This window comes from Rhineura floridana, chromosome 22 (assembly GCF_030035675.1).
Source record: "Rhineura floridana isolate rRhiFlo1 chromosome 22, rRhiFlo1.hap2, whole genome shotgun sequence".
Lineage (NCBI taxonomy): Eukaryota > Metazoa > Chordata > Lepidosauria > Squamata > Rhineuridae > Rhineura > Rhineura floridana.
The window spans coordinates 14,668,806-14,677,561 of record NC_084501.1 but is presented as its reverse complement, the minus strand read 5'-3'; the positions used below and the strand labels follow the sequence as shown (position 1 = coordinate 14,677,561).

Below are 8,756 nucleotides of genomic sequence, written 5' to 3'. Positions count from 1 at the left end.
GGCATGAGGAGCCAGTGGCCATCTTGATGTTATTGGACTCCAGTTCCCATTAGGTCAGGGAACTCTGATGCAGACAGTATTGAGCTAGGTGGACCATTGGTCTGACTCGGTATAAAGCAGCCTCCTGTGTTCCCATGTTCAATGTCAAACTCACTATGGATGGCACAAGAGCAAGTTAGGCTCCTACCTGATGTTTGTTTGGCAACCCTATTCCAAGGAGAGCAGGATGATGCTCATTATTTATCATAGGGGCAGCCAATGTGTTCCCTTACAGATGTTCAGGGACTCCAACCCAGATCGTCCCTGCCACCTGGTCATGCTCTCTGGGCCTGATGGAAGTTTGCATCTAGGAACAGCTGCAGCTGGATCCTCTTCACCCCCACCCTTTGCTTTAAAGACCAGAAGACCAAAGTCTATAATTTGCCCTGATCCATCATGGCTCTTCTCTTCTCAACATGTGTTTCCTTCTTCTCAAACATCTGTGTAGAGATGAGAGTGGCATTGGATGTGGAGCAAGATTCAGATACTCGTTCAGCAATTACGCTCATTGGGGTAGCTATCAGCTACCACTGAGCCTCACTTCTGAGGAAGCCAAAATGGGATAGCCAATGTGCTCCACTGTCATGCCACTCTTAACAGTTACGAGGATTTTTCCTGATCACAGCAGATCTAAAAGATGTTACAGCATTCAGATATATTGCCGCCTGTTCAGTAATGCATTTATTAGATCCCCTCAAGGACTAATGTGTCATGGGGAAAAGGTTTCCAAAGTGCAGGTGCCCCCACAGTACAGGCACAATGCCTAAATTATACAGAGATGCTAAGGCCTGCAGTTCAATGGTGAACCACATAGGGGAGCATCACAGTGATCTGGTAGTTCTGCACAGCTATGGCCTCCTGCACACACCTCTGAGGTATGTGAGACATGAAGAGGAAGGGCTAGTATCAATAAAGATCTGCAGTGAAGTTGATTACCAGAGTGGGCTCATGAACACAAGGAGCCTGCAAATCTCCTAGCTCTAAGTTTGGTAGCCAGTATGGCTATACTGAGCATGGGACGCTGGCTTCTCCAATTAAAATATGTCTTTAGAGAAAGGCATGTGCATCCTCAAATTTTTGGGCCAGGGTTTGATCTGTTTCCTGTCTCTTGAGCACTCATTCTGTTTTAGTGGTGATTTTAATGTTTGAGAGAGGGCAGCAGGGCCACATTTGGTTTTCCCATCCCTGTCATATCAATGGAACCTGCATGTACAAGAGAAGTACACCTCTAAGCACCAGGTGACAGGGACAAATAACTGGGGTGGTTTGGGGCCCAGATGTGGTACCCTGGTGTTTCTCTGGGGCATCTATCAGCTACTGAATAAGATGGGACTTTGGTCTAGTCCAATATTCTTTGAAATAAGAAGCAAACACAGCAGGGTTTTTTTTTCAATGCATGCAGATATGCTTTAATGAATGAAACAGAGAGCACATGAAAATAGCAAATGTATTCAAGGGTAGTCATGGGTTTAGAAGAACACTTGAGGCATCAAAAGCTTGGGTGTCCTTTAGAATAGTCAGAAAGAGAGGAAAAAAAACACACAACAACAACAGGATATTATCTTGTGTGTTTGCAGGTTTCTAACCCATTCCGATGGTCTGAAAAGAAGCCCAAGTGGAAAAGAAGAAGTGCAAGAAGTCAAAGCAGCAGATTGACAATTTAGCATAAAGAGTAGATGGACACAAGCATCAGGAATGCTGAGCAGCCGCATATCCCATTGATGGAGATGTGGAGTGAGGAAGCTCAGCGTTCATGACACCAAGGCCCGGGACAATGACATCAGCCGTGAATCCGTATTGTGGTTTTCCGGGTATCCTTTTTTCAAAAGTGAATCCCCAGTTCCTGTGACCATTGACTTGGAGCTTAACAGGGATAACAGGTGACCTTGCCGGGATAGTAGCACACCCCAGAATAGTTTCCCCCATTGCCTCCTCCATTGTTTCCCCCATTGCCTCCTCCATTGCTTCCTCCGTTGTTACCCCCATTGTTTCCACCATTGTTTCCCCCGTTGTTTCCTCCATTGCCTCCTCCTGAAAGACAGGCAGAATATCCTCCCACACGGGTCGGTTCACTGCTGGCGACGAGCATTGGTCCTGGGATGACCACACAAGCAGGAGCTGGCTGGATGATCACTTCAGATGGTGGGAGCTGAGTGATGCAACCACAGCTGGCCCCAGGGACTATGCCGAGGCTAGCAGATGGTACCATGCCACCAGCGCCACCATTGCCACCATTGCTGCCAGAGCCACCTCCTGATGATCTGCCCCCTGATGATCTGCCCCCTGATGATCTGCCCCCTGATGAGCTTCCACCTGATGAGCTGTCACAGCCCAGTGAGCCCAGAGCCCCGACTGGGTAGCGGATACAAGTTGGGGGTGGGGGTGGGGGTGGGGGGCAGACTGGGATAGGGCAGACTGGGACAGGGCAGGGCTGTGGGCAGGGCTGTGGGCAGCATGGGTAGTAGCAGCAGGACATCTTGGAGTGATGGAGCTGGGTCTGAAATGGCATGTTGGGAGGAAAGGTTAGTTTGTAATAGTGGAAGAAGTTTCTTTATTATTCATTTCTTTTATAGTATTTTTGACATATAGCACCCTTTCTCACAAAACATGACAGCAGCAAAAAAACATTTTTAAAAGAGTACAAAACAATTCTCGAAATGAGTGGCTCCTCAACTGGCATGTTAAACAGCTGCATAGAGGCTGTCAGCATTATAAAGTATCCAAGGGGCACGTGGAAGTCAAAAGCGAGAGGATTCCTGCTGAATCTCTGCTGGAAGAGATTGGACTGGTGACACAAAATGTCCGAATTTTGGCTGAGGCCAGTTGGGGCTCTGGGAGACAGGCAACACAGGATTCCTAGTGGAGATCACTAGTTCCTATGTCAATGGAGCAGTGAATCCACTCCAGGTTTTCGTTTGAACTTGAAAGGATCAATCCAAGGTGAGGAACCTAGTTTGGGAATAGGGTTCAGCACCTTGGACAACTCCTTGAAAGTTTGGAATGAAAGTCAGAGCGCAGTCACTGCCCCAATGGCATCTGAGCCACCTGTCTCCAGTGCATGCAGAGACCATAACTGCACTCAGTCAAGGAGGGGGGAGTCATGTGATGCAGTTCTCATTCAAAGGCAAATCTCTGAACATAAAAAAATGGAAAAATAAGAAATGGAGAGAAACAGAAATGGACAGATTCAACAGCCCCTACTCTCAGATGCAGCCGCATCACCAGCCCCAATGTCAGGTCTTTGACTCTTGCTTCCACCCATACATACGGATTGAGAATGAAGGAAATGAACTTACCAAGACCAAGTGGTAGAAGGCAGGAGGAGGGTGCTTGGATCTGTGGGATCTGTGTTATGCACCGTCTCCTTTTATACAGTCTCTCAGGAAGGGATTGGCCTCTGGATCATTGCTGAGCATCACATTTCCTGCATATATCAAAGATACCTTTTCCTTTGTTGTTTTCTAAGGATGTGAGGATATTACAGGTTGGATATATATTATACACTGCTGCACCCTTTCATTTCAAGCATTATAGGGCTTGCCTCTGTCTAATTTTACACGAGTCAGATCACAAGGATGGGTTCTTGCATTAATTCGTGGTGTGCTGGTATGGGCAAGTATCAACCATGTTTCTTGAACCCATAAAACATTGGACGACCCTTAGTTTGCACTCTCTCCTGGCATCTTGTATACTTGGATATACCCCACAAATCAGCAACTGCCCCTTGAAATCCATGACCACAACTAACTGAAGGCCATAGGGTGCTACTGATCAATGATCACTATTCAGATCACAAGGCTGGGTTCTTACATTAATTTGTGGTGTGCTGATGTGAGCATGTATCAACCATATTTCCCATAACACATTGGAAGACCCTTGGTTTGCACCCTCCTCTGGCAACACAAAATACCACTATTAAAAAAAATGTTCTGGGGGTTGTATCCAATGCTAGAAGGAGTGTTGAAATGAATAAACATGAATAATTTAGATCCATTAATTTCATTGGCACTGCTCTAGGTAAATATTTGTTGGACACAACCCTATAAAGTATATAAAATTGGTCTCCCAAATACAGATGGGATCCATCAGCCAGTGCTGATTTCTAAGCATTTGATGGACTTAACAGGCTGGTATCATGTTGAGTTTCTTCTTTTTTAAAATTATAATTATAATAATCCATTTTCAAAAATAGCCATGGAAAATCACTACATGAAAATCAGCTCTGCAACAACAACAACAACAACAACAACAACAACAACAACAACAACAACAACAACAACAACAACAATAATAATAATAATAATAATAATAATAATAGTGAATTAGTGAGAAAATAGGTACCAAATCTGAATTGGAAGAATTCTACCACATTCTTATAGATCTGTATTGATTTAAAGTTGTTTTAATACTTGATATTTTTTCACGGTTGGTTTTTAAAATATATATTTGAATTTTTTTTTTTATGTTTTATTGACAAATTGCTTTGAGACGTTTCATAGGAGGCAATTCATATGTGGACTAAAATAAACAATAAGGATTGCAACCAACTAAGTCATACTGAATGGCTCCAGTCAGCAGGAAAAGGGCAAGGAAGCATGTTAGAAGACTCTTCTCAGTGGCTCACTCCTATTTCATGATGATTGGTTCATAGGATGCTGAAGACCTAGGGGTCCTGCTGGGACTCTGCTCCTGAAAAAGTGAAAGGTCTATCTAAGCCCCTTGAGACCCTGGATGACTACACACCGGATCACATCCCTGCCAACTCCGATGCCTCCTGGACCTGGTGTGTCATGATTCAAATAAATGAAAATTGCTAAGATGGCTGTGTTTTGGTCTCATATGATTTCAGAAAGTGTGGGTTTGATAGATTGGGCTTGAAATGTAAACTGAATTGAATTTCTTGCCCAACCCTAAGGCCAGGGAACTGGTAAGAATAAGACATACAAAGGAAATTAAGAATGGAAAGATTCCCCAAGACCATCCTCATGACATTCCTTTTTTATTTTATGTTTTTTGTTTTTAAATTTATTAAAATACATATATAGAAGATTATAAACATGTTGTGTTCTACTGGCAAAGGCTTGCCCAAGCATCACCCACAGGATCCTATCTCCCTGATGAAATTAAAGTTGAAATAGGCCTTGTTGTTGTTGTTATGTGCCTTCAAGTCAATTACAACTTATGGCGACCCTACGAATCAGTGACCTCCAAGAGCATCTGTCCTGAGCCACCCTGTTCAGATCTTGTAAGTTCAGGTCGGTGGCTTCCTTTATGGAATCAATCAATGTCTTGTTTGGTCTTCCTCTTTTCCTACTCCCTTCTGTTTTTCCCAGCATTATGATATTTTCTAATGAATCATGTCTTCTCATTATTTGTCCAAAGTATGATAACCTCCATTTCATCATTTTAGCTTCTAGTGATAATTCTGGTTTCATTTGTTTTAACACTCAATTATTTGTCTTTTTTGCAGTCCATGATATGCAAAACGCTCTCCTTCAACAACACATTTCATTTTTCTCCCATCCGCTTTTTTCACTGTCCAACTTTCACATCCATACGTAGAGATCAGAAATACCATGGTCTGAATGACCCTGACTTTAGTGTTCATTTTATAACCCTAACCTTCCTCCCAGTGGAGTTCAGGGTGGTAAACGAAACATTAAAAACACTCTAAAACATCTTAAAAACAGACTTTAAAATATATAAAGACAAAACATCTTTAAAAACACATTAAAACAGAACATCTTTTCAAAAAGCTTTAAAAAACATATTTAAAAGCAATAAACAGCCTGGGGAATCCACAGCTGAAGGAAACTTGCTACATCTTTGCATTTGAGGAACTTTTCTAGTTCTCTCAAAGCTGCCCTCACCAGTCCTAGACTTCTCCTGATTTCTTGACTATTGTCTCTATTTTGGTTAATAACTGCATCAAAAAGTACTGATAATCCTTAACAAGTTCAATGTCCTCATTGTCAACTTTAAAGTTACATGAATCTTCTGTCGTCATTACTTTAGTCTTCTTGACGTTCAGCTGTAGTCCTGCTTTTGTGCTTTCCTCTTTCATCAGCATTCCTTTCAAAGCATTACTGGTTACTGCTGGTAGTATGGTATTCTCTGCATATCTTAAATTATGTTATACCAGTGAAGATATATGGGAAGGGCATATTCCCCAGATTATGCACATTTATGGATTTTGTAGCAAAACAGATATTATTCCTCCTTCTTGGAATTTAAAATAACAGACATATGATTGAGAAATGCATGCATATAGGGATTTTGCATGTGTGTTCCTATACCTATATCTGTATAAAGCTATCATCACATTGCAGCTCACGTGGCCACCTACAGATGGCGCTACAAACTGCAGCATGATGAGAAGCCGGTGCTGCTGCTGGCTGCCTTCCTCCCCACTGAACCAGACTGGCAAAACAGGAACACCTAAATCTTTCTTTCCATTGCCCCCACCCCCACTCCTACTCATGGTGGTGGTAGGAAACAGGAGATAACACATTTCTCCCCAGCATCTACTACCACTGCTGTTTCCAATGCTGCCAGCACCACTGGCAGAGTTAGGGATGGAGGAAATAAATCCTTTCTCCTCTTTGTCCTGCTTTAGCTGACGCCACTGTCTCTGCCATCACTAGGAGGAGGAAAATCTTTATTGCCTTCATTCTCCCCCCCCCCCCACACACACACACACTGTCACTGGTCTTCCTGTGGAAAGCAGAAGCAAGAAGCCTCCATTTTTTCCTTGGGTTTCCCTCAGGGCAGCGGGCACTTGGGCCCCCCACAAGGGATTCTGACAGATGGACAGGATCAGTGAGCAAAGCAAGCAGGGGTGCAGCCCCTACTATATGTGCATGTATCCTTCTTTAGCCAATAGAAGGCTTTCTTCCCCATGCTTAATTGTGGTGTGGATTTCAGGCTTAATGTCAAACTTAATTGTGGTGTGTTTTCAATTTCAGGAGGGCTACAGCTTTCAAATTTTAAATTTTTGGAGTGTTATAATTTTTAAATTTCAAGCTTAATTGTGCAGCCATGTGGATTTCAGGAAGGTTACATCTGGGAATGGTTCTTCTAGTTTGCAGAAGTGCTCATAGGCCCCAAAAGGTTACATCCTCTGTGAAACATGGAGAAAGAGGAGATAAAAATATGACAATTAGTTACAATTTCTGTGTGCCTTATAGAATGCACTCATTGTTTCTTACTTTAAAATACTATTTTTAAAAATGTAATGAATGTCACTATGTCCCCTACTCATGAGTCTGTACTGACTTGAAATTGGACTTTATCGTTCCACAAGAAGAGAAACAAACTCAATTTTCTCTACAAACTTTTGGGATTCTACACAACTAAGTTATATTCAGGTGGTCATCAATGCTAATCCAACTTTGTGTAGACTGATTAACGTTAATGCACATGACTAACATAGGTTGATTAGTTTCAATGCATCTACTCTGAGTAGGACATTGTTGAATAGCACCCTATGGCCTTGAGTTAGTTGTGGTCATGGATTTCGAGGGGCAGTTGCTGATTTGTGGGGTATATCCAAGTATGCAAGATGCCAGGAGAGAGTGCAAACTAAGGGTCGTCCAATGTTTTATGTGTTCAAGAAATATGGTTGATACATGTCCACACCCGCACATCACAATTTCATGCAAGAACCATCCTTGTGATCTGACTCGTGTAAAATTAGACAGAGGCAAGCCCTATAATGCTTGAAATGAAAGGGTGCAGCAGTGTATAATATATATCCAACCTGTAATATCCTCACATCCTTAGAAAACAACAAAGGAAAAGGTATCTTTGATATATGCAGGAAATGTGATGCTCAGCAATGATCCAGAGGCCAATCCCTTCCTGAGAGACTGTATAAAAGGAGACGGTGCATAACACAGATCCCACAGATCCAAGCACCCTCCTCCTGCCTTCTACCACTTGGTCTTGGTAAGTTCATTTCCTTCATTCTCAATCCGTATGTATGGGTGGAAGCAAGAGTCAAAGACCTGACATTGGGGCTGGTGATGCAGCTGCATCTGAGAGTAGGGGCTGTTGAATCTGTCCATTTCTGTTTCTCTCCAATTCTCCTTTTTCCAATCTTTTATGTTCAGAGATTTGCCTTTGAATGAGAACTGCATCAAATGACTCCCCCCTCCTTGACTGAGTGCAGTCACGGTCTCTGCATGCACTGGAGACAGGTGGCTCAGATGTCAATGGGGCAGTGACTGCGCTCTGACTTTCATTCCAAACTTTCATGGAGCTGTCCAAGGTGCTGAACCCTATTCCCAAACTAGGTTCCTCACCTTGGATTGATCCTTTCAAGTTCAGATGAAAACCTGGAGTGGATTCACTGCTCCATTGACATGGGCGCTAGTGATCTCCACTGGGAATCCTGTGTTGCCTGTCTCCCAGAGCCCCAACTGGCCTCAGCCAAAATTCGGACATTTTGTGTCACCAGTCCAATCTCTTCCAGCAGAGATTCAGCAGGAATCCTCTCGCTTTTGACTTCCACGTGCCCCTTGGATACTTTATAATGCTGACAGCCTCTATGCAGCTGTTTAACATGCCAGTTGAGGAGCCACTCATTTCGAGAATTGTTTTGTACTCTTTTAAAAATGTTTTTTTGCTGCTGTCATGTTTTGTGAGAAAGGGTGCTATATGTCAAAAATACTATAAAAGAAATGAATAATAAAGAAACTTCTTCCACTATTACAAAC

The 8,756-nt window shown here is 42.8% G+C and overlaps 1 long non-coding RNA gene across 1 annotated transcript; it reads right to left on the bottom strand.

Annotated features, from left to right (window-relative positions):
• Positions 1 to 1,420: 1,420 nt before the first annotated feature.
• On the bottom strand, positions 1,421 to 3,494 carry LOC133374711 (uncharacterized). Its single transcript, XR_009759945.1, has 2 exons — positions 3,336 to 3,494; positions 1,421 to 2,536 (listed from the first exon to the last, which is right to left on the bottom strand). It is a non-coding gene; the product is annotated as an uncharacterized LOC133374711 (long non-coding RNA).
• Between the last annotated feature and the right edge of the window lie 5,262 nt (positions 3,495 to 8,756).